Here is a 25,294-nt window from a genome sequence, read left to right as displayed (position 1 = left end):
GGTTTTAGAGAAACATTCTTGAAATTAGAATAGCCAATCCAACACTAAGAGGAGGGCTATGCTGTTCCCCTTGATGATGCTTTGTATGCTTTTTTTACGCAGAATAATAGCACAGTACTTTTCCTGCAGGGTAGAGAAGGTGAAAATGACAGAACCAGTCATAGGGTTGAGCACTCTTAGTCACCTTCAAATGTTCCTCATAATATGAAATGAATTGTTGATTAATTTGAGTGAGAGCAGAAGTTGCCCTGTGTGAGCTAGCATTGGCAGGATCGTTAATCCTTACATATCCATGCCATAAAACTGTTTTTTGATGTGCTGAATCACACTAGTACCAAAAAGGAGATTTCCATATGAAAACTCATTAATGTAATTAATAGCTCTTAACTTCACCAGTGTCTGTTCTAGATTCCCTGCACATTATTAAAGCGGGTCAGTACTGTTGTTTGGTATGGAGTAACTCATTGGGGATACCTTTGGAATCCATGCAAAGAATCACATAATCACAGAAACACCAAGGTTGGAAAAGACCATCAAGATCACCCAGTCCAACCATCCACCTATCACCAGTAGTTCTCACCAAACCATGTCCCTCAACACGAAATCCAGATGTTGTTTGAACTCCTCCAAGGTCGGTGACCCATTCCAGTGCCCAACCACTCATTCAGAAAAGCAGTATTTCCTAACGTCCAGCCTAAATCTCCCTTGGCGCTTGAAGCCATTCCCTCCAGTCCTATCACCAGTTACACGAGAGAGGAGGCCAACCCCCAGCTCACTACAACCTCCCTTCAGGTAGTTAGAGAGAGCAATAAGGTCTCCCCTGAGCCTCCTTTCCTCCAGACTGAGCAACCCGAGCTCTTTCAGCCACTCCTCATAAGCCCTGTTCTCCAGACCCCTCACCAGCTTTGCTGCCCTTCTTTGAACCCACTCCAGGGCCTCAGTGTCTTTCTTGCATTGAGGAGCCCAAAACTGGACACTGTACTTGAGGTGTGTCAAAGCATGTCTATTTTGGGCACTGCTTTATTTCTCACTGCCTGTCTACTTGCTGGGTCCAGGGATGGCACACAAACAGGTGCCAGACCAAGTCTTAGAATAAGAGATGTCAATAAATACAAAAGCAGTGTCCAAAGCACCCTGCCCCAGTGGCTTGTCCTGGAATTTGGCAAATGGAAAATAGTGAGGAGTTCCCAACAGTCATGTACAGAGAACTGCCCCAGACTGCTTGGCCATGTGGTAGGACCTGTGCACTCGAGGTGCGGCCTCACCAGAGCTGAGTACAGGGGGAAAATCACTTCCCTGTTCACAGTGTTCACACAGTGGGAACTTGCCTGGCACATGGCTCAGCTATCTGCTATGTTAAAGAAATGATGTAGGCATGAAGGCAAATAAATAATGTGGACCTGGATTCTGTTTGAGATCTGTGCAATCTGTGTACATAGTTATCTTTCCATATCAGTTGTGCAAAAGGCTATGTCCTTACCATTGGTAGGGTAAGCAAATACAAAAACTGCAAAATTCAATGACAGTCTGGTTAGGAATGCACAAACACTAAAGCCAGTGTTGCTTTTATTGTAGTTCTCACAGCAGAGGCAGGATAAAGCAGCTATCATTTGTGTACATCATTTCCAGCCAGTAAATGCTGGGAATATTTATTATTTCACATACCAATAACTCTGTGTCGTCTCACAGCCAGCATGTCATCATTCTGCTGTTAGTAGAGATTTTCCTCAAAGTCCACAAAGAGTTGAAGTCCATTACCCCTAAAATACACAAAGAATGTTTAGTTTCAGCTAAAGGAAACATCAAGAAAGGAAGTCATAGAGCTCAGGCAGAGATATTGCTCTGATCCACCCACGTACTCAAACACTACCACACTGGGCAAGAAACAACCATTAGTTTAAAGGGTTTCCCTTCAGTTGAGGCACTGTTCAATTGAATTTCAATGTTTTTTTTTTTTAAAAAAAGAGCAGAAGAAACAGAAGAAGAAATTTTTAAAATAGACCACTATCCACCCAAGTACTGAAAATTCAGCTTTATTTTAAGTACATAAAGCAATCCCTTGCATATCAGTGGGGCTTCTTTTGGGTTTTAATTTAAAAATTAAAAATCTGCATCCTCTGAGATCTTAAAGCTCAAATTAAACCAATATCTCTCTGAAATTATACAGTTATAGATGATTATACTTTAGTGTAGGAGACGGACTACTTTACATTTAGAAGTCTTCTCCAGCCCTATTTTTCAATAAAGTATTTGAACCAAATCCAAAAGTAATAGCGGACTGTTTACAAAGTCATCATTTTTCTGTAAAAGCTGGAGAAACTCTAGAACTGAAAGGATTTCAAAAAATTAATGGACTTATAATCATTTTTGTGAGCAAAACCAGTAATGGTAAATTCTGTTTTTAAAATCAGAGGTGTATATCCTGTGTAATGCTTCAACACTGAGACTTCCACTAAACAGTTTTCTGGAAGGATACAAGTTGATCTGGGAAATTTATGTAAAATTTACTGACACTTACTAAATCTAATACAAGCTTGACTTCATTGCCTACAGTTATCCACGTTTCTTAGTCCATTTCTGTAAAATCATTTAAAACTGAAAATTATACAAATTCCATACTAGCTATTATTCAGTCATCAAATGTACTCAAAGCAAAACAAAACAATGTACCAATATAGCTTTCCTTACCGTTTCCCTTTCCCTTTCCCTTTTCCCTTTCCCATTCCCATTTATCTTTCCCTTTCCCTTACTTTCCCTTTTATCTTTCCCTTTCCTTTCTGTTCCCCTTCCACTTCCCCTTCCCCTTTCAGTCCCCTTCTCTTCCCTTTCCCTTTCCATTTCCCTTCTTCTCTTTTCCCTTTTCCTTTCCTTTCATGTTATCAAGTAGACCCAATGAGTCCCAAACAGTCCTAAACAGGAGAAATCCATGAAAAACCTATATTTTTATGTTCCTTACATTTCAGTAGGTCTGTACATACTATTAACAATTGAAAAATAAATAAATGAAAACAATTTTACAAATGATATGGCTAATATCATTTTAAGCCAGAGTTTTATAATGCAAATGAAAATTCAATACAGAACCTACTAGGAATTCAAACAAAAACAAAGAAGTTAAAGGAATATATATACAAAGGAATATATATATAGACAGAGAAATATCTATATAGGAATATCTAGAAAATCTACCTAGATATATCTATATCTATATCTATCTGTAAAGGAGTATGTATCTTTATAGATATATAAAGGAACATAGATATAATAATAGAAAGGTACTGACAAATATTGAAGTGTGCTTAGGAAATCATTAGAAATTATCCCTTGCCTTTTTGGGTCTCTGAAATTTTTCGACTCTGAAAAGGTTTCAGTATGAGTTGTATGAAATGGTAATAAATAGTTTCTGTTCAACTCAGTGCAAATTCTGGACAGTGTTGAAAAGTTTACACGGCAAAAAAAGCAGTACCTATACTGGAGTACAGGAAACAGTAATGAAGTCCAAAGCAAAGCTTCATTGCATATTCTTTGAACAGCTGAATGCACTTTACGCCAGTATAGGGATGGAAAGCATCCTGGAATACTAGAAAAACAATGAGCACAGTGACAGATATATGTAAACTTGCTGTGAGTCCATAAGAGATCACTGAAGTTCCAAACCTTCATCATTCTGCTCTCTTTTGAAATAGACTTCTCTAAGTATGCACAGAGGTTTTATTTCCACATATTTGCATGCTTGAAAATTAGAAGCTGTAAGAAGGCATCTTGAGCAGCACCATGGTTCCAAATATGAAATTATTCAAGAATGATAACCTGGAGTAATTGTTAATCAAAATGACCTGAAACAAAAAAGCATTTTACACATCAATTTTTCTACAAAGAGCCAGATGCTTTTTCAGCTGAAACATTTTTTACTTGCTTATACAGTTTCTTGAGATAGTTATGTAAAATGGAGCATATCATCTTACAACATTACCATTGCCAGTTTCATTTATGGATAACTTTAACCCATTCCTAATTTTTCATGATATGTTTATAGATAGAGACAGTATCTCCTTGGGACAGAAAGGTCAGAATTACAGAAAGAAAAGTATCATCTGGATGCTTCTGTGTAGTTCTACAGTAGTAAGTTGTGAGGGAGTATAAAATGTGTAAACCCTATACCATACTTTGTTCTACATTGTATTCTGCCATCTTTCTGTAGGCAGACAGACAGATACTTGTAAATTGTGAAAAGAGCCTCTATTCCCATTATCTGATGTTACCATTTCCTCACATAAGAGCATGAGGACCTATGGCCTGGATTGCCAGGCAGATATCACTCCAATTATGCTTGCAAAAGTTCTGCCATACCATGGATATGACTGTGATAATGTGTTGATAACCTGTCTATTGATGTCCTCATGGACTCCTGCTTGGGACTACTTGATGATAACACAAAAACTTAGACTGATTGTTATTTCACCTGTGTCAGACAGTTCGAAAGTAACATAGGTCTTATTGCTGATACTACACTGCATTACAATTTTGTTCTTAAAATACATTTCAGGGAACCTCAGTGTGTCATATGTGTTCAGAACCGTCAAAGTAATACAGCTTTTGTTCCCAGAAAATACATAGTTTTTCAGTTTACACTCACACTCTGGAATTAGCTAAAAGCTTCATCAGAGTGGAGCAGCTGGACAGCTGCTCTCTGTTGGTTACACATCTGACAAAACTAACTAGTATAGATTAATCTATCCAGGATTGTTTGTAATTTATGATTCTTCAATTGGCCAAGCATTTCAAATGGCAAAATGTGCCTGATTTATGGTGTTCTCATTTTCTTTGTCCTTTTCCTAACAATATCCATTATTTTTTCAACTGCATACCATAATATCCCCTGTGGGAGACCTGCCGTTGCTAGTGGCAGTCAGATACAGAAATGTTCATGGTGGTCTGGTGGTACATGCAGAGAAGTAAGCTAGCCAGAATTCAAAACACTTCAGCCGAAAACTTATTTCCTCACTTGCAAAGCATTCTTACAAAATATTTAAACTACTTTCAGAACTTTCCTCTAACCTAAAAGGTAATATTAATACGTAACTAAACACGTTAGCTGACTCAGACACGCAAGAGGGCTGCTCTGAAAATAATGCCTCCTATTTTATAATGTTGGCCCATGACATCAGAAGCAGATGTTGATGGTATGGCAGACAGATAGCAGTGGAGGGGCAGTCTGAGAAAATGGTGTCTGACGTGGAAGTATGTATGAAGCAAAAGTGTGTCACTCAATTCCTCCATGTGGAAAAATTGTCCATTTAGAATTCAATGGATGTTCATCAACACTTACTGGATGTTTCTGGAGATAAAACAGTGGATGTGAGCACGGTGAGGTGGTGGGTGGTAAGTTCCAGCAGTGGCAAGGGCAAGGGCAAGTCACCTCTGCTGGCATAGATTATTAATAGAGCGTCCTGCAGGCTCTTGCTCATTGGTTGTGAAAATGCAGCGCTAATGGAGATGACTGTGTTGAAAAAGTGTTTTCTAGCTGAGAATTTACTCTGCCAAACAGTGTTGCTCTCTGTCTCTACAGTAAATTCCATGGAAATATTAAGAACACATTACTTTTGAAGTGACCATTACTTTTAGAGTGACCTATGTAAAACAAGCACACCATCAAGGCACAGGCTTAGGAATGTGAGCTAACCAAATGGATGCCCTTTTAGATATGCTCAAAATTTTGTTTATAAAGAGATAAAAATATGCTTAGATGAGTGCTATCACTATCAGAAATTTCTAAAAAGAGAAAGACTATTATCCAGCTACTGCAGAAATATTTTTACCTCTAAAACGTTTGTGGTTTTGTTTTGTTTTGCTTTGTTTTGTTTTGTTTTATCATCAGGACATAACTGTGTATTAACAAAGAATTACATCTATGTATGAGTATGTATGAAACTGAATGAGTGTGAGCATGTGGGATATGTGATGACACTGGAGGCAGAACTGGTCTGAACTGGCTTTGCTAAAAGGAGCTATTAGAATCTGTATATTACAGGACAGAGGTGGATTTGTTCCCCATTTCATGCACGGGAATCGGTTAAAACTGTACCAGGTTCAACAGGCAGATTTATAACTACACAGCACCTTCAACTCTAAGGCAGGCTCTTCAGTCTTGATTAAGCATTCCTGCTCACAAAAGGCCAGTCATGCCAAATAGTGCCTAATGCAAAATATGTTCCCTTCAGGATCTCTTCTGGTAGCACAGGGAGTCCAGATCAATCCCTGGGAAAGTTCAGTGGCAGATGGTAATAGCTGGATTCCCCAAAACTGACTTTTCAGAATTCTGAACACAGTTCCATGGTGGTTAGTGGAGCACAGCTTTCTCTCTGTTCGTTCCAGAGGTCTCATGCAAGTGCCCTGTTCACAGGGGGGAGAAGGAATTGAAGAGGTCATCATGATGTCTCTTAGGCTTCCTCCTCAGAATCCAGCCAAATACCTTATCAGAATCACAGAATGGCCCAGATTGGAAGTGACCTCAAGGATCAACACCAGCAGGACCACCAATCTCCACATTTAATACTAGACCAGGCTGCCCAGGGCCCCATCCAACCTGGCCTTGAACACCTCCACGGCCAGGGCATCCACAGCCTCTCTGGGCAGCCTGTTCCAGCACTTCACCACTCTCTGTGTAAAGAACTTCCCCTGATATCCTACCTAAACCTTCCCTCCTTCAACTTAAAACCATTTCCCCTTCTCCTGCAGTTATCTACTCTTAAAAGAATTGACTCCCTCCTGTTTATAGCCTCAGTCTAGGTACTGGAAGGCTGCAGTGAGGTCACCCCGCAGCCATCTCATTTCCAGGCTGAACAAGCCCAGCTCCCTCAGCCTGTCTTTGTAGGGGAGGTGCTCCAGTCCCCTGATCATCTCTGTGGCCCTCCTCTGGACCCTCTCCAACAGCTCTCTGTCTTCCTTGTACTGGGGGCTCCAGACCTGGACACAGTACTCCAGATGGGGCCTCACAAAGGCAGAGAAGAAAGGGACAGTCACCTCCCTGTCCCTGATGGCCACCCCTCTTCTGGTGGAGCCCAGGATACCATTTGCTTTCTGAGCTGCAAGAGCACACTGCTGGCTCTTGTTAAAATTCTCATCCACCAGGACAACCAGGTCCTTCCTCACAGGGCTGCTCTCAAGGACCGCTCCTTCCGGTCTGTATGGATGTATGGTTTCCTCTGGCCCAAGTGCAAAACCTTGCACTTTCTGTGTTGAACCTCATCAGGTTCACCCAGGCCCACCTTTCTAGCCTCTCGAGGTCCCTCTCAATGGCATCCCTTCCTTCCACCGTGTCGACCGCACCGCTCAGCTTGGTGTCGTCAGCAAACTTGCTGAGGGTGCACTTGATTCCATCATCGATGTCATTGATAAAGATGTTAAAGAGCACCGGTCCCAAGACAGACCCCTGAGGGATGCTGCTTGTTACCGGCCTCCTCCTGGACATAGAGCCATTAATCACCACCCTCTGTCTGCAGCCTTTCAACCAATCCCTCAGCCATCATGTGGTCCACCCATTAAATTTACATCCCTCCAATTTGGAAGTAAGGATGTGGTGGGCGACTGTGTCAAAGGCCTTGCTCAAGTCCAGGTAAATGACATCAGTCGTCTTTCCCTTGTCCACCAATGCAGTCACTCCATCACAAGAAGCCACCAGATTGGTTAAGCTGACTTCCCCTGGTGATGCCATGCTGGCAGTCTCGGATCACAGTCCAGACAAATGCTCAGTAGATCAGCAAGTGACTCAAAGTATTGCATTAAACAAGAGCTTGGTCTCCTGTCTCTTCAGTCCTCCCACAGACTAGGCCAAACTATTTTTTCTTCAGTCAGTGTCTTAATTCCCAAGGTAAAATTTGCAGGCCCTCATCTCCAGCAGTACCTTGGATCTGTGCTAGCATGAGGAGGAGTCCAATATACATTTCATCTACCTCCCTCCACCCAGCCCCACCCTGCACTTTAGGTGGAAAAGCAGACCTTCGTTCAAAACTTCATCTCCTTGTCACTATCGACTAAGGAGAAGGGAGTGAACTGTCTGGTCTTCCAAGCAGCTGTAAGACTTAATTGGGGTCAGCAAGCAATAATTTACATAGTTTGCTTGTTTGAATTACAGAAAAAATCAGTCACTCTGTCCAATAGCAAGGGGGGCAGAGAGAGAGAAAGTCTACCAAACCAATCACAGGATAGAGCAAGGATGTTTTTTGAAACCTGTTTGGAAAAAGTGCTAATAGCCACACGTTCAAAAATGTGTTGACATCACTCACAGCGATGGGCAGTGACCCAAAGATTACTCTAGGGACAGCAGCTTGTTCTAATCAAGAGAAGAAGAACAGCACCGCAAACAATGAAACACATTCCCTCCTGTGGTATAAAGATTCAAGCTGGCTTATGAGCTGTAACCACTGTGCAGGAATATTCACTGTAAGATTAACTATGATACAGAGACCTGCAGGGAAGGTGTTTTACGCAAGGAACAAAACAGAACAAAATACCACAATGAATAGGTCTAACAGTTTTATTCCTCTTACAGCTGTCCATTTTGCAAGCAGCACTGACTTAAGGCTCAATGTGCATGCTATGTAAGTAGTCTGTAAGGCATTTTTTTGCATAGGGATGTTGTTTTTCCCCCCGTGTATTTTAGAATACGGAGTACAATGGAAACGTAATGACTTAGAAACACAGCTGAGTAGCACAAGTCCTGCTGCATCAGCAGTCCCTTAAGCCCTGGTGATTTGGAACACGCTTGCAAGTGTATCACAGGATCATCTACTAGGTGGATTTTCTCTGAGTTTCATATATCTTGCAAAATGATAACAATATTTCAACTGTAATATCTAAAATATGTAAAATCTCAGATTTAAGAATAGGTCAGTATGAATGTTGCTTGGAAGGTTACAAAAGATAAAAGCTAACCCTGAAAAACAAAACTCAGCAGAAGAAGATAATAAAGCTAAATTTGTCATTGTTTTTTGCTCAACTCTACAAAACCCATAATTAACAAAAGTATATATTAAAAATAATGAAAAAATAGCGGGAAAGATAAAACACAATAGGCATATGTTATGCGTGAGGAGCTGGGAAGTCTAAGCCTGCTTCCTGTCACTGAGATGAGTGAGTAAGCAGCGTGGAAGACCCATCTGAGAGGGTCCATCAAGTTATTGACCAGTCACGCATGCTCTGCAGTGCTCCTCAGGATCTGGCTGCTTTTCATAGTGAATGCAAAGAGTATGTAGAAGTTCATGATCAAGGGCATGGATTACAGCTTTAATTGGGCAAATTTAGGCCTGGTTTTGACATGCTGTCTACTCAAGCTGCCCCTCTCTCTGAGCTTCAGCACCTCTGCCACTGCACTCTTGGCATAGCTCCATATTCTCCATGGTTTACTGGGCTCTTGGCCCTCTTCCATTGACCTTCTTCCTTATTAAACCAAGTGAAGAAGGAAACTCAGACAGAAAAACAAAATGTCACCACGCTCACAAGCATTTCATCATTGTGTCCTGTTTAACAGGTCTCAGCTCTACTTGTTCATCCTTTCTGTCTTTCATCTTCCTACACTACCGTATTTCCTGGTGGAGGTGTCAACAAGGGATATGCCATTATAAATAATGAAGTGAAAACAGCTGAAGTTTTCAGTGCTGGGGGTTCATTACTTTCTTTCAGTTTTCCACTGAGTAATCTAAAAGCTTGCTAGACTCCAGAAAAGCTGCAGAGAGCATAGTGAATATATCAGGATAAATGAAAATATCGGGAAGAGAACCTTTGGAGTATGTCAGAAGGCACAGGAGAAAGAACAGAAAAGCAATTGGAAAACTGTGCATAAAATCACAATCAGAAACAACATTTTGAGTTGTAATGGGGGTGAGGAGAGAGATTCCTACAGCTGCAACTAAGATTCCAGTTCACTGTATTAGCAACAGGACGCAGAAGAATTCTTGTTGGGGCAATTCAGAGTCATCAACTTTATTTCTTACTCTTAATAATCCACTGCAGAAAATTCTTCAGTTTCAGTTTCATTTTCCTATCTCTTTTATATAGTGGGACAAAGAGAGCAACAATAACAATGCATATCTGAGAAATTTTGCAAAATTGACTCCTGCAAAGTCCATATAAAAATTTAATTTCAAACCTGAAACAAAAGTTTTTGACAGAAACAAATTTCAACTCAGTAATAGTAATGAACTGTGCTTAGATCTAAAAAAAAAAAAAAAGAAGGAAAAAAACCATCTGCAGCTATTCCAATAGGCAGTGCAGAATAGATATTTCATCTGTGTACACTGCTTGCTTTTCCTTGCTTCCTTATATTCTCCATAGAGTTTTGGAGCCCACTGAGGAAGATGGTGGACCTTAGAACAGTGAAAACTAGCATGGAGCAGGTACACGTATTTAGTAGTTTCTCTGTTGTTATCTTTGTTACAGATGACTGTACCTGGAGCAATGCTGTAATAACTTGTAATCTTTCATATAAAATGTGACTAAAATAAACCCTTACTAAGTCTTGCGTTTGCCCTTTGACCGCTAAGAACACAACCTGGAGTTTATCAAAATTGTTTCTTGCAAAACAAGGCAGGTAGAACCTCTCGAAGCTGGAAGTCTGAAAAACAAAAATGCTGGGTTGGGAAGTCACAGAGGGGAGTGAAGGTGCCAGTTCCCTGCCAGCAGCTCAATTACTGGGCATATCCCGAGAGCAACCACAAGGACTGTGACACATAGGCACAACCTCAGGACTGGGAATCTGAAGGTGTAGAGCGCTGTGGACTAGTAAGCAGCTAGGTAGAAGCAGAACTGTGAGTTTGCCTGTTCTGCTATTCCATGGACATCTTCTGCTGGGCTGCAGCAGACTGCATTTTCTTACTTTTTCTTTAAACCAAGGAGGCACACTACTATGTGTGACCTAAAAAAAAAATTAAAAAATCTATCTATATGTGTTTATTTATATTATCTATATATATTTTATAAACATTGTTCTGAGTATCAGAGCATATCAGTGTATTCTCTGGTGTCAGGAGAGCAAACATGCTCATAGACGGGGATTTTCCACAGGGGATAAAGCCATCCAGATATGGCTGGCAAAAGTGAGGGTGGAGTGATGGGGCCTAGATCAGGAGTGAAGGCACCACTCAGAAAACGAGGAGGGAAAACCAGCAGTAGAGAACTTGTCCTGGTTTCTTAAGTTGTGCTGTACAAGCCACAGAGTTGTAGTCTGACTGATAGAAGTGTTATCGATACCAGGTGTGTACCAGCACAATTGCTTTACTTAGCTTAAAATGTTTTTTCTTATCTTCTAAAAATAGCCATAGCTCATCCTTTATTGCAAAATGATCACAAATAACCAGTAAGCTTTACTAAGAGCACAGGAATCAAGCAGGTACTAGTCAGGATACACACCCTGTCATGAAGTTCAGTCACCTCTGCAGCTCACAACAGTGTCACAGACAGGCTAAACCATTCTGAAACAAAGAGCTCTGAGAAGAATTAGAATCAAAAAGAAAACAGAAGACATAAGAATTGTTAATTTAAAGCTTTGAAGGGCTTCTTCCTTGCTCAATAACTTGATGCACAAAAATAAAATGTTTCAAATCAGTACTTAACAAATAAAATTTTCCATCACAAATTAGCATTTTTAAAAATAAAAAATATTCCCTCCCCTCCCGTCCCCTTCCCTTCTCTATTCTGTTCCCTTCCCTTCCACAAAAGTAAAAACTCCTGGCTGTCATTTTGACAACCTTCATTCTCTCTATCTCTGAAAGCTGTAAGGTAAAAAGAGAAAAAGCATATTCATCTTTTTAATACACTAAAAACTTTCTTTTGCCAGCTTCACCTTTGTTAAAATCAATGCAAAAAAACACCTCTCTCGTTTCCAAGAGAATTGTGTATTTTTACCTGAGAAACTGGAATTCCTGGGCACTTCAGCTGCAGCATCACATGTGAAAGTCACTATGCCTTAACATGACAAATATTGGTTGCTTCTACATATTTCTTATGCAACTACACGGAGAGCAGTAAACTTTTTATTTAGAGTGGTTCTGGCTCAGGACTGACTAGAGCTCTAAAAAATTTAAATTGTATTATACTTGGCAAGTATGATAGGAATATTTAGCATACCAGGATTTATTCTTTCTCAGTTTAAGTCAATTTTTCTAATTGTTTCACTTTAGTGTGTGCAGCAAGTTGCACAGCCAAACTGTAAGAGAAAAAAAAAAATTGAATTAAGCTTAACAAAGCAGGTGATTGTGAAATTAAACCAGGGCTTACGAAATTGACTAGAGCTATGCTGTCTCAGTTTTCTTTAACAATGCTTTACTAAATGCAATATTGCCTGTACTTTCCTTCAGGGCTGATTATATGAAGATACTTCTTTGAATTAACTCAGTGTTGTATATGTGGGAGAGAAATGGGATGTTTGTGTTCTTCTGTTCAAGGTGACAACATGCAATTTGTGGGAATATTAGGTAGCTGGCAATCAAATTCAGCGATGGCTACAAAAGTGATGTGGTATTACACCTCGCTAATTTAGCATAAAAACATCTACCTATTCAACTGATCCTGGCAAAGTTTAATGATTGACTTTCACACAGACTTTGCTGAGTGATTAGATGATGAACAAAACGAATGGCAAAAAAATCTTATTTGTAGGAGATCAGAATTTCAGCTAAGAAAAAAGACAGATCAGAAGATTTTGGAAAATATCAATCAAATTCCGTTCTGGGTCATGCAGACCTTTGTCTGAACCATTTTTCTTCAAAAAATGAATTTGCTGGAAGTAATACACACTGGTCAAGGAATTTGCATTTAATCTTTGTTCATCAGAAGCTCCAATTAACTGGAACATACATGGGGGGACCCAGTAGGAAAAGGTGTGGTCAGATCTTCACTTGACTCATCTAATTGTCCATGCGTTAGGGTTCTGCAGGGTGGTTTTGTGGAAGCCTGTTCCTTTGATAAACAGCACCCTCACCCCACACAAACAGCACCATGCTTTAGTGGCTGTGGACAGTGGAAGAGAATGATGCAGCGGACTGCTTAAAATTGACATTGCTTGGCAACAAGATGAGCCAAATTAACTCCAGATCAGAGTAAATGCTGCAGAAATGTTTGCATGATTTCTGCTGAATAAATCTTTCAAGACTATCTGCATTAGTGCAGTTTAATCTCTGATAGTGTTTGCATTTCAAAGAGAAAGATGGGCTGGGAGAGAAATTGAATCAGCACGGCACTTCAGCAGATGCTATTACACTGATCACAAACACTAAGATTCAACTAAGTATTTTGCTGATGAGAGTAGACTTTCAAATATCCTTTTATTGTAAAGAGAGTTTCCGCTTACATCTCCTGGATCAGATGACTGAGGAAAATCGTATACTGATGTGGTCTAATAGCAAAGATCTTCAGCTGGCATAAATTCCAATGTGGCAATTGTATCAATGATCTGCATGAAAAGCAGTGTAAAACCGCTGAAAATCTGCCCATAACTTAAACAGAACAATATACTTTCAAAAATACTACTGAGAGAAACACGGAACAGCGTTGTGCTGTCTATGCTTCAAAAAGGTTAAGGATGAAATGCAGAAAAAGTTCCAGACAGGTAACAATCATGTGAAGATCCCAAAACCATTAATCACATCAGTATCTTAGCAATGTGTGAAATGGTTCCTGTATTCGAACACTTTGCAGATGTTGCCTGAGAAGTGAAACACAAGAGCCAATGATTAGGGTAGGCAGAAAAACAGTGATTTTGACAACCACCTCTGAAGAACAGAGCTTAACAAGACACATGGCTCTTCAGAGATCTGTGAGCTTGAATTTCATCTTTTTCTGTAGTAGGAAGTACTTTTCTCGTACGGAATTCTGGACACAAAATAATACTCCCACACACTGAAATACTGTGTGACATTTTTGTTGATAGGTAAGTAAAATCTAAGGTGCCTATGAACAATTTTTGTTCCTTAATGTTTTCATTGCATTTTGTTTCAGCTGCTGTTTAACACTAGACAAATAAGTATGACAACTTCATATAGGGCGGGGGAGTCTTCTGAAATCCCATACTGCACATTCAAGGATTAAGCTGGGAAAAGCAATCAGTGCAATTAGAGGTAAAATGCTGAATACTGGAGTTACTGTGAATAACAGCCACAAACTCTGCCACCATCAACCTCCCTGCAGACTGAATTGGCAGGTGTGGACTGCAGGATAAATACTCTTCCCACTATAAATGAAGATCAGTTTTGTGACCACATGAGAAAGTGAACACCCGTAAGTCTATGGGTCCTGGAGAGGTGCATCCCAGAGTCCTGAGGGGTGTAGTTGCCAAACCATTCCTGATAGTATTTGAAAAGTTATGTCTGTCGAGTGAAGTCCCTAGTGAATGGAAAAAAAAGGCAATGTCACTCCTATTTTTGAGAAGATTGTGAAGGACTACCAATAAAAATACTGACCTGTCAGCCACATCTCTTTGCTGGGAAATATTCAGGATCAGATACTCCTGAAAGCTGTGTGAACATACATGGAAGAGAGGAAGGACTGGACAAACAGTGTAGCTCCAACAGGGGCAAGTCTCCCCCATACCACCTAGTGGCTATTTATTATGGTATAACTGTATCAGTGAACAAGGGAAGAGACACTGATGTCACCTATCTTGGCTTCAGTAAGGTCTTTGACAGTCTCTCATAACATACTTCCCTCTAAATTGGAAAAATATGGATTTAATGGGTTAAATCAAGGAACATAAGGAACTGGTTGCAAGATCATACTCAGAGAGTGGTGGTCAACAGTTCAAAGTCTGGAGGGAGATCAGTGACAAGTGGTGTCCCTCAGGGATCAGTACTGGGACCAGTGCTCTTTAACATTTTTATCAGTGGCATCAGCAGTGGGATTGAGTACACCCTCAGCAAGTTTGTGGATGATATGAAGCTGTGTGATGTTGTGAACATGCCTGAAAGACAGGATGTCATCCAGGGAGACCAATACCGAGTTAGCCTGAAAGAACCTCATGATGTTCAATAAATCCAAGTGCAAGGTCTGGCACCTGGGTCATGGCAACCCTCACTAAACAGTATGGGAGATGAAAGGATTGAGCACAGCCCTACCAAAAAGGACTTGGGAGTACTGGTGGATGGTAGCTGGACATGAGCCAGCAATGTCTGCTTGCAGCCCAGAAAGGCAACCATATCCTGGGCTGCATCAAAAGCAGCGTGGCCGGAAGGGCAAGGGAGGTGATCCTGCCCTTCCACTCTGCACTGGTAAGGCCTCACCTGCAGTATTGCATCCAGGTGTGGAGTCCTCAGTGTAGGAAATACATGGACCTGTTGGAGTGTGTCCAGAGAGGGCTATAAAAATGGTCCAAGGGATGGAAGACCTATCCTATGAGGACAGACTGAGAGAGCTGGACCTGTTCAGCTTGGACAAGAGAAGGCTCCAGGAAGATCTGACAGTTGCCTTTCAGTATCTGAAGGGGGCTATTATAAAGAAGGGGACAGACTCCTCTTTATCAGGGTCTTTTGTAACAGGACTGTGAAATTGTTTCATACTAAAAGAGAGGAGATTTAATTTGGATACTAGGAAGAATTTTTCACAGTAAGTACAGAGTAGTGCTGGAATATGTTGCCCAGAAAGGTATTGGATGCCACATCCCTAAAGACATTCAAGGTCTGGATGAATGGGCCTCTGAACACCTGTTCAAGCTGTAGGTTGGACTAATCCCTTCCAACTCAAATGATTTTATGATTCTTTGACTTCCACCTCCAAAAAAAACTCAGACCCTGTGTGAATGTGCAGTGGGTATACAGTAGATTTCATTTAATCAAACTAATACAAAAGTGGAGTTAGAACCATTATTAAAAAATAATTATGAAATGTAATCAGAAGTATATCAAAAAGAATTCTGTCTTTTACTTAAAAATAAGCAGATGGAGCTTAAAATTTAAGCATTGAAGTGAAAGGCAGATAAAAGAGGCTCACTTTTTCTTGGAATCTGGATGAAATAAAAAGTACCAACATTTCTACCGAATTCAGCATCACTGTTCTGAGTTATTACAGTTAAGGAATTGCCCCATTATCTGTAGGTGTACATATCAGGGCTGTTGGTTTGGAATTAATTCATTATCTGTGAGCCTATGAACCCCATAAAGACCACAGAATCATGTTGATACCTTTGCTTCAGTTAGGTTGACCCACAAGACACAAGACCTTCTCATTTGGTGGAAGTAAATGTCTTTCACAAACTTATATGCTAGGATACTGAAAGAAAAGTGTATCTGCAGCCAAAACGTATGTAGTCCGTTAAGGGCTTGAGTCATAATTAGTTCAAAGGAACAAGAGTAAACATCAGAGTGCATAAGAGTGTGTGTCATTTTATCATCTTAATTTCTGCAACTTCTTTGTAACTTTTTAACAGTACTGAAACTTCACTGCTGAGCACATAATCATGGTTTTATAAAAGTTGGATCACGAGCACGCATCTGGGAGCATTACAACACCTTAATTGCACTCACTGTAATAAATGAAGCCTGTCTAGTCAGAACCTTCAGTTAACTAGGTACAGAAAAAATTTGTATCTCATTTGTGAGAGTTCAAGGTTTTGTATTTGATACATCTGACCCTAAAGATCTCATCTCTTGTGAAAAAAAAACAAAACTGACAAACTTTGCTCAATTAATAAAAAAATACCACATTGCCTCCTAATTGGGAAGGAAAAGGGAAAAGAATGATCTATGGAGGAAAAGTTATTTAACTAACTATTATATTGGAATGCAAGATAACACAGTATAATACAATCTAATTGAAATTGAGACTAATTAATAAAATAATATAGGGGAGAAAGAGAGTTCCTGAGATCGAGTCATATCTGAAAAGCTTGGTATGGCTAGGAAAGCACCTTCCAGCACCCACTGCCAGGCAGCACGAGAGCGCCCCACATGGAAGGACCAGGTCCCATGACTTCTGCGATGTACAGGGACAGGTACCTGGAATCGGAGCATTAACACTTTAATCCAGTGCACTGTATGATGTTATGATGTGGAATTCTGAAAACCAAAAGTCACAAAACCATGACAAATGGCCACCTATTTCCTTGGCATCACCATGAACTAGAAAGTTATGATCTCATTAGTTTCATGGGTGAAAAATCAAACCAAAACAAAACAAATAACAACAAAACTCACCACCAATAGAAAAACAGGTAAGATAAATCTGTCTGCTTAAGGGTTGATATTTTTTGTGTAACAGCTATCATTGTATTGCATATAGCTTATCTTCAGTTTACACTGCAGAACAGGAACAGGAATATACACACACATAAATTCTTTCGTGAGCAGAGCTTGAACATGAAGCAAATTTGTATACATAAAACAAGAGTTTTTTCTCTCTCCCGTAGGCAGCACCAAGACCTACTTCAGTTTCTTACAGTATACTCATATCTGGCTTCTTTCATTCTCATGGTATCTGGAGTAGTAACAGAAAGAGAAATAACTTACGGGAAATCATCCCAGAGAAAAGCCCTTCTTCACCTTGGGACACAAGAAACATTACAATCATTGCTCCTCCCTGAGAGGTTCTGAGAACTTTGCTTGGAGAGTACATCTTCAGTAGCTTCATTTGACATGTGCATCCTCAGTAGCTACCACTGCTTTGTGAGGTCTCATCTGGTGCAGTGCATCCAGGACTGCAAGAGGAAAGAAAAACAGAAACAACTTCTGGGGGAAGAATAAGTTAACAGCTTAATGATGATGTTGCAACGGATATGGCTGAAGCATCCTGCATATGACTGCAGTCCTGTGGTAATATCAGTGTGAACACTGTTTCTCATCTAGCAAGCCTTGCCTTTACTACTGTGTGCAAATAGCATGGTGGGCTCACTCACCAACACTGGCTGCAGCAGGAAGATGTCCCCTGGGAGGGCAGCCTACAGTCCGTCCTGCTCAACAAGGATACCGGCATGTGGCCCTGCAGGCTGTCATGGCTACTGATCCACTGGAAGAAACTGTGATCTGCCTCTGGAGATAAGGAGTGGAGGAAAGTGAACACAACACAGTCAAGCAAAGAGAAGAAAAATGAAAATGTTTCAAAGTAGGGGGAGAGAGATAAAGAGAGGAATCCACACCTTTCTTTTTCAGAGCTATCGGTGAGTGTTTGCAGTGATGTCACATAGAAACAGAACAAAACATTTTGCATCTTATTAAGTACCAGTGGTCACAGAAAAAAGGACTTTACCCCTGTAAAACAGGCTATATACAGTCTGAGGTCCAGCTTTCCACTCACTGTGTGCAGAAAGTCACTGAAAGTGGAGCTGTAAGCAAATGGCTGGTGTCAGGGTCCTTCACTCACCATTAGGCACTGACATGCAATTCAACACTGCAGCCCTGTCAGTCTGACACTGAACTGAAAGAAAGTTCCAGCTGTTCTGGCAGTGGTCCTCTCTCAAGAAAACACTTCCAAGCATGTGGAGACCAGGAGGAATTCTTTTTTGCTGATTGACATTGTTATACATTTAGCTGTATTAAACCAGCAATGTTTTGAAGGCCCCCTCTTAGAAACAAATTCTGCATCCCTCTTATCTGCTTAAGCTTCCTTTTATCTATTTATTTATCCAATTTTTTTTCTGTTGGAAGCCTCAGCAGTCTTATGCACAGCCCATACCTGAGAGCTGCCACCTGCTGCAGAAGCCCAGCAGCCATTGTCCTGGCCTGCCCTACCACCTGCTTCTATCACTTCTTGCAGGATGGCAAGGACCTCTTTTCAGCAAACAATTTCTTCACAATTCCCCTCCGCCATCCCCCCCACACACCCATGCAAAAAAAAAAAAAAAAAAAAAAAATCAAAATAAATGTTTCTTGCTAGCCTTGAGAAGTGTTAATGAACCAATGTATGGAAGCATAAGAAACAAAAGCTGTTCCAAAGCTGGAAATGACAGCCCTGGCTGTCAAAAGGCTCACCTCAAGTCTATAAGGTCTTTTACATGCAAGAAATGGGACCAATTTCATTTCTTTTTTTGTTAGTCTTTATTTGTTAGCTTATTTATTTTCGGAAGCAATGCTGTATTCAACTTTCTCCTGAGATCTCAGTCTGAGATGTGAGGAGCTTAATCCTAGTTACTTTGGTCACCTTGTAGGATACATATTTTTTCACTACTTTCTTTTAATAGGTGATATCCACCAGGCCAAGATTCCTGTGTCATCCTTTCACCATAAGATATGGACACCAATAAAACAGTATCATCTGCCATGCTGCATTCTCATTAAATTAGAACGGCCTTACAAGCATTGCAAGTCCCTTTAATGACGTGGAAAAGAACTGCCAGGGAAATTAGGACAGCTGGTAGATGAAGTGCTTGCTCAAGTAGCATGTTAAGCAGGAATATAATAGTGCTTTGCCATAAGTGCGGTAAGCACGATTTGGCCCAAAGGAAGCAAAAAGAGCTGTAGAAATACCTTGTCACTGTTAGTACTTTTTTTTTGTTTTTGTTTTTGTTCTTTTCTGTGTGTGCATGTTCTCTTTTTTAACTCCAGGACTAGCTCCTAATTTAAATGTGATCTGCTGACAGTGTAGGGCACCCTACGTCACTACACCTGCTGACTGTTGTGAAACTAAAGCTGTGCAAGTGCTGTGTGATGGCAATAACTGGAACAGCATAGGCCCTGGAGTCAGTTTCAGAGCAGAAACCTGTTGAAGCAAATGTTAGATCATGCGAAATTACTGCCTGGTTTTATTTTCTTGTTTGTTGCCTTCTGAAAATCATTCTCTGAGGACAAGGCTGACTCTGTAAACATGGACTAGTGATGATGTTGGAGGCTTTTTGTTGAGGCTGTTGGGAACACAGTGCAAGTGTGAGTGCAACACTCCACATTGTGCTTTAAAGCTGGTTAAAGCCTGACTGTACAGATACAAGATAGTACTGAGGTTATAACACAGAATGCTCTTGTTTCCTTCTGACTTTAGTAACCTTCTTCCAAAGGCCCAGAATTCATGTCTCGTGAAAAACTGTGGAAGCTCCCTTGGGCTTCTGCACATAAAACTTGATTATTAGCTGTTTAGGATCTCTGGTCAATATTCAAAAAGAAGATATCAAATAGTTTCATAGATAAATAGTGACAGCATACAAAAAAAATCATACATATTGTAGAAACAATAAACAAACATAGGGTGGTGCGAGCAATTTCTGAACTCAAAGAAGTAGTAAAGATCTTGCTGAAGTCCTGCAGACTGCTCCATTCAGTTGCTATGAAGTTCAGACAAGCTTGATAATAAACCTCTTCGTATTCTCCCAGACATAAAACAACTGTCCTCTGATTTCTGGTATGTGTCAGACTGTTGCTGCTTTCTTTCTCCACCCTTCTTTTTATGGAAGGGAATGATAGGAGAGTCATTTGTGATGTCAGCTGGATGCCCTGTCATGGTTTACACCTTTATCTCTTTACACTTCTTCTAACTCTGAAGAATAAGCCTTGCCAAGCTGCTACCCTTTTGTAGTGCTGCCACGTTCCACCTGTCAGGAACTTCTGCTCTAGAACTAATATTTTCTCTCTTCCCAAATCCTTTATGTTCTTAGGAACAGCAAGCTTTAGCATGTAATTATCCTTCCTCTACCCAAACCATTACAAATTCCTTTCCCAATCCTCTTCCACCACAGGGTACTAGTGGTCATTTGTGTAAGTTCTTGAAAGAATAAGAAGTTGCTGAGACTTAGAAACCAGCATCCTGAGCTGCAGACAGCCATCAGATGCCAGGGCAAGGGTTCTCAGGGTATTTACTTGTATGCTGTTCCCTGTGCATTACTGTAGACCCTGGTCAGATGTGGGGTATGAAGAGCGAGGATCTTTTTTTCAGTCTCAGTGCGCTCAATCTATTCATGATTTGGCAGAGCTTGTCAACATCTAACAGCCCTGCCTATCACTTCCCACTCCCACTTGGTGCTTCTGCTTGCTCAGCAATTTGGAGAGAAACAGAAATACAGCTTTTCAACAAGCTTGCTTACACTGGCTGTAATTCATTCAGATCCAGATTCACACATAGGGAATGCCTAAGAATTGCCAGGCATAATTGCTGGACTTTTCCCACTACTTTCTTGTGATGTTGCACTATCTTATTCTTAAGACATAAAAAGCCCTTATCTGTTCCCCAAAGTATTTCTCTCTTGTTTACTTCTCCTATAGGCTGCATATGGCTATGAAGCAAAACATTAGCTGGACAAAGAGTATAAGTAACATCCTGGCAAAATATTGAAGCAATCTCTGTATTTGATGCTATGAGAAATACTATGATAGAGATGCGAGAGGCATGAGTTTCAGCAAGTCAGAAGGTCATCATCAGCTTAATATTTTGGGGATTCTATAGCAACTAACCACAGAACATCAGCACTTGAGGAAGCAGAGTGCCCTCTGCCTCCTCAGACAACCCAGACATCAGCCTCAGAGAATGCATCTCAGGCACTGAGTTTGCCCATGAGTCACGGTGACCCAAGAATTTTCAGAAAGGCAACTGCTTTGCTGGCCTTAGAGAGGGGTTGGGAAAGTGCAAAGAAAGAAAAAAAATAACAAGGATATCCAGTTTAATCTAGATCTCTGTAGCGATACTGATCATCAGAAGATACTGTTTATTTTGGCACCCTGATAGCTATCCATGAAGTAATTTGAAAAATAGCCTCTGCAAGAGAATGAAATTCCTACTGATTACTCTAGTGCAGAGGAAACATGTGAAGAGCAGGGAGAGAGATGGTAACAAACGGGAAAGATGAATACCTTCAGCAAGCAGACATCGCCTCTGATTTCTGTAGGTTTTCATTCTGTACCTGCAGGGAGTAGAGGGTGGCTGTGTCTTCATGGGGTGTAAAGGAAGGGGAACTGAGATGGCAATGCTGTAAATGAAGGGTTTTGACACTGGGAACTTGACTTCTGCTGGCCTGTCTGTGACCCCAGACTTGACCTGAAGCAAACTTCTTCTGCTGTACAGGAACAAAATCTGACTCAATATGCCTTTGGACTGTTTGCTAACTCCCTTCTCAATCCTTACATGCAGAGAATGACCACATCGATGTATGGTTCTTTATTACACATGGTAGTTATCATCCAGAGTTAAACCACTTCGCAATCAAACAACATTCAACACTCGTGAAGGATAAATTGAAGGCACAGGGTTACCCTGGGAGGAGGAGTGCCTTCTTTGCTTCATGAGTGCTTCAGGGAGTGATTTTAATGAGCAACCATGCAGTGCAATAAATAACAAGAATTTCCTGTAGATAGGACTCTGTTTAATGTTTTATTTTCATGTCTGTCTTTGCCTCTATCTGCACCATTCAAGGCATGTCTACAGCACAGGAATTCTTTATAACCTTCTTGATGAGAAAGAAGCAGGATCCAGCATTTCTGTGCATCTCAAAGCCCAGAAACCGTGAGAAGCACAGTGCACAGTGCCTTTTCTCTGAGTTATAGCTGTTCATCTCCAGGCTGTGGCTAAAGACAGAGATGCAGTGGCAGAAAAGTTATGGGCTGTCTGCTACAGGTTCCATAATCTATCTGAAAAGGTGGACTAAGAAATGTTGTGTGCCTCAGTTTCTACATCTGTCCCTGGAGTTCAGCAACACCAACTTCATTACCCTTAACCCTCTGAGATTCTGGATAAAGGGTTCCATCAAAGGGCACAATTATGTCATTAAGCTGTAACTGCACTGTCTAAAGTATTATTAATAATAATAACATTTATCTCTTGCAAAAGAGGCTTACTTTACGACAAGATTTTTGATCTAGTAGTATAATTACTGGACAAGATCCTGCATGTCCTCATTCCCCCAAACTGGCCTTTCTTCTGCAGGGATGCAATCTCACTTCAGGCGTAATTCCCTGGAAGTAAAGGATAGAGCAGAGGGTGTCAAACCATTGCAAAGAGTATGAACAAAATGAATTTCAGAAATCCTGAACAGGAGTGAGCTGCCAACCCATCTGAGTACAGCTCAGGGTTTCAAAGCAGAGGCCAAGGGACAGTAGACCAGTGCTAAAAGTATACGGAGCAAATACACGATTATTCACGCAATTATTCACATAATAGATCCATACTGTCTACATAATTTCTCATCTCATTTTCTTACTGAACAAGATACAACTGCTCTCATAGCTTTCCAGCAGTAGCCAGACCATGGGATCCTGTTTTCCTCACTGACCCTGCCCTTGACATGCTGCAGGCCAGAACTGAGTTGTGCTTGATGGAGGATGCAGAGGAAGCATGCAGCATCATACTCCCACAAACCAGCATTGCTGGGCTTCAGTCCCACTCTGGAAGTTGTTTGGAATAAAGAGAACACAACCAACAGGTTTAAAGATGATTGCAGCACTCTTTTACACAGAGAAGATAAGTTCTCTGCATAGATAAACAAGTGTGAGGTATTTGCTAACTGCTGCTTAGTATCGTTTATTTACAAGGTCTTCACACTCCAAGCAATGTCCCAGGAAAAGATTTGTATTATGAGACCAAAATCCCTGAGAAGTTTTATGCCAGGTGATACATGATTATTTATAAACAACAAACAACCACTTTGTGCTTTCTGTTTGCTGAGACACCAGAACTGCTTGACTGTTCTTGCACTTTGCAAAACAAACAGCTGAAACTGAAAAGTATAACATCAGGAAACTGAGTGTGTTTCCCATATGAGGGTGAGTAGTGCTTCCATAAGAGAGCAGCAGTGTGAATGTGCAAAGTTGTTATCTAAAAAAATCGCTGGTATGTGTTTCTACAAGGGATACATGGCAGCATGAAAATATCAAATACGGAATTCCTGAGGCCACAGATCAACTCTGTAGCTGAAGAGGTGATATTACTAGTGAATCTAAATGAAAAAAACTGGCACCATAACTTCTGAAGAGGGCAATTTGAAACAGATGGTTTTATTGCAAGACACTATTTACTCTGGTGTCCTCAGAGAGCATTGGGTGCAAGAAACAAAGGCCCACTCACCCCCCTGAAAAAATCACTGAAAAATCACCCAGAAAGAGGGGGCCACTACAGTTGATGCTGGAGTGTGGCATTTAGAGGGCAAAACCTGAGGGGTTATATCTCATTTTTTCTCAGCTTACCATCATCTTGACACAGCAGAACTTACTGCACAAAAACTCTGTAACAACTTTTTTTATTAGTAGTGATTCTCAACATTGCTCTATCCATCTAGGACTTAAGTGTTTCATTTGTACCCAGTGGAAATAGAATTAATCAAAGTAACAGGCATCCTGGAAAAAAAAGAAAAAAAAAGAAAAAAAAAAAGTGAAGCCATCAGCCCAGGTGAAAAATCTGGGCTTCAGGAAAACATGCTGTTCAAAATCTATATTTATATCAATATAGCCATTCGTGTTGCAATAAGAGGTAAAGATGGGAAATCTGTTGCTTGTGGTACCAGTAGACTGGAGGGCTACACATGGCATGTGACTACATAAGTGAAATTCAGAGAGATAAAGGCTTGGATCTGCTGCTTACCATATGACTGCATCTGAAATACCCCACTTGTCCCTTAGCTGTTTATCCAGGAGGGCCTTGGACCTCCCATGGGCCTGGTGTCATCTGCCAGCCGGTTGGGTTTGTCTCTGATCCCTCAAGCATATGAATTTGTGCTAGGTATCTTTCTTGGTAGCTGAGTCCAGCCCTTTATTACTTGTTTCTGCCCATAAGTCCATGTTATAACCAGGTTCTGTACTGAATGGGGAGCAGGAGGAAAAGAACATTGTCACACCTACATAGAAAGCAAGGGAAGGTTGTTGTGCATTCTGATACTTTCCAAAGCATCTTCTTTAGTGCTCTGGACAGTAGTGTCCAGATTAGCTTCCTGAGAGAAGGCAAAGCCATTTCCCACCTTCAACCTTCCCACCTTCAGGAGTCCTCACATGACAGCCACAGCACAAGTGCAGTGCTGAAATCCCAACACCAACATGAGAAAAAAGAAGTAAATGGTGCTATTATTCTGTTTTCATTCTGATAGGTAAATCAGAGGTGAGTTAAACTTTATTTTTTAAGAGACCTGATAAGATAGTACCACCCACAAATCATACTAGAAACTGTAAACTGCAAATCATTATGTCAAGTCATATTCACAAGTGTAAAGTCAATTACAAGACCAACAGCAACTGTTCTAAGTGCAAAGATGCACTGAATCCAGAAGGGTTAGTATGGAGATCAGTTCCCAAATGTTACACGGAGTGATCTCAGTTAACTTAAAAAAAAAAAAAAAAAGAAGGAAAACGAAGGAAAGCGAAGGAGAGGAGAGGAGAGAAGAGGAGAGGAGGGGTGGGGGGAGGGGGGGGGGGGG

The 25,294-nt window shown here is 40.7% G+C and overlaps 1 long non-coding RNA gene across 1 annotated transcript in view; it reads right to left on the bottom strand.

Moving 5' to 3' along the window:
• Positions 1-25,294, bottom strand: part of LOC122162544 — a 62,783-nt gene that overhangs the window by 2,976 nt on the left and 34,513 nt on the right. The window contains exons 2-5 of the long non-coding RNA XR_006169581.1: positions 17,876-18,008; positions 17,490-17,677; positions 3,467-3,580; positions 1,666-1,760 (exon numbers count right to left, since the gene is read on the bottom strand). This is a non-coding gene — a long non-coding RNA (uncharacterized LOC122162544). The remainder of the gene's footprint in view (positions 1-1,665; positions 1,761-3,466; positions 3,581-17,489; positions 17,678-17,875; positions 18,009-25,294) is intronic.

The sequence above is a fragment of the Centrocercus urophasianus genome, unplaced genomic scaffold (genome assembly GCF_019232065.1).
Source record: "Centrocercus urophasianus isolate 14NV4802_14NV808 unplaced genomic scaffold, USGS_Curo_1.0 seq_21, whole genome shotgun sequence".
Lineage (NCBI taxonomy): Eukaryota > Metazoa > Chordata > Aves > Galliformes > Phasianidae > Centrocercus > Centrocercus urophasianus.
This window is presented reverse-complemented; position numbering and strand designations above follow the sequence as displayed.